The sequence below is a fragment of the Eurosta solidaginis genome, chromosome 5 (assembly GCF_040869045.1).
Source record: "Eurosta solidaginis isolate ZX-2024a chromosome 5, ASM4086904v1, whole genome shotgun sequence".
NCBI lineage: Eukaryota > Metazoa > Arthropoda > Insecta > Diptera > Tephritidae > Eurosta > Eurosta solidaginis.
The window spans coordinates 260698803-260700295 of record NC_090323.1 but is presented as its reverse complement, the minus strand read 5'-3'; the positions used below and the strand labels follow the sequence as shown (position 1 = coordinate 260700295).

The window sequence follows — 1493 nt, the reverse complement described above, 5'->3', positions numbered from 1 at the left end:
GGAAATAAAATGTAAGTGTATCTCTTTTTCAAGTCAAAATAAAAATCTTTTTGTACCAATTTTACATGACTGCTTTTAAAAAAATACCCAAAAACTATATCTATTTTCTATCAGTTACACTAACACACGTTTGTGAAATGCGATTAAAATCCTCAATAAAGTCACTAAAATATTCCTGGATATCATGTGGTTTTTGTTATCCACCATAAATACATGTTTTCGAAATTAACCCTAAGATCCTAATGACCACAACGAAGCATTGCAGCACTCTTTACACATCAGTCTAACATATATATGTATATAGTACATACAAATTTTATTATTTTAATAGGAAGTTCCCAATGAAGAAGAATATAGTGCAAGTCAACCGTCAGGAGGAGCACCATCTCGAAGAAAATGCAAGGGACGTGAACTGTGTGGAAGATTCCCTTTCTCAACAAGGTATGTATATATGAATAATTCGAACACCCTTATACATAGATACATACTTTCATAAACATACTAATAATTTTATTAACTATTTACATATGTAGGTGAAACGAATTGCACATGTTGAAAGGAGATTGAAAAAAGTTTAAGAAAAGAAATTCAGGAGTTGAAAGATTCAGTCTCCAATCTAACGGCCTACATAAAAGGAGAGCTTAAGAGTAAAGTTCCCTTTTTTCTATTACTCACACTAACACCCCGATTCTGTGTTCTTGATAAATTATCAATCTTGATAAATAATGAAGAAAAAAATATTTGTGCCGAGTGTTTTTGAATTTTGCGTAAAAAATGGTTTTTTTTATGAAAATAAATTTTGAATAATTTTATTTTTGACTCAGAAATCGAAACACTTGATACAAATATTTTTTGCTTTATTATTTATCAAGAACACAGAATCATTACGTACGTTAACCCCTACACTCATTTTTTCAGATTCAATAGATCATCAAAGCAGCGTGGTAATGGGGACATTAGCCGAGCACACTGTGTTAATAGAAAAACCTTTTGTTCCAAGAGCGTGAAATTTCGGCACTGGGTGAAGTATTTCCCATAAAGGACGATTGCCAGCTAAATGAGCTTAACGAAAACATCAACGGCGAAAATAAACACATTTATGTACGATTACTTTAATATTTCTTAACATTTACATTCACATGTGCATACATACATAAACAGTGGCGGACATAAGTGTGCATACAGTAGTTTTTCCGATTCTCACAAAAATATATAGTCTTGTATTAGACCTTGAACAAGTTTTTATATAGGCTTTGTAAAAATTATATTATTTGAACCAAAATTTAAAGCGAAAGTCGCAAAAAACATTGTATGTACACGTATGTCCGCCACTGTATATTAACCCGCCGATTCGGTGTCCTTGTAAAATTATCAATCTTAATAAATAATCAAGAAAAAAATATTTGTATTGCGTGTGAATAAAAACACGGCCATTATTTCTTGATAATTTATCAGAATTGATAATTTATCAATCATACGGAATCGGGTGTAAG

General features: G+C 31.1%; 1 long non-coding RNA gene across 1 annotated transcript; it reads left to right on the top strand.

Annotated features, from left to right (window-relative positions):
- Positions 1 to 238: 238 nt before the first annotated feature.
- Positions 239 to 1255, top strand: LOC137251733 (uncharacterized). The gene is made up of 3 exons (XR_010953327.1): positions 239 to 441; positions 534 to 647; positions 919 to 1255. It is a non-coding gene; the product is annotated as an uncharacterized lncRNA (long non-coding RNA).
- Positions 1256 to 1493: the final 238 nt, after the last annotated feature.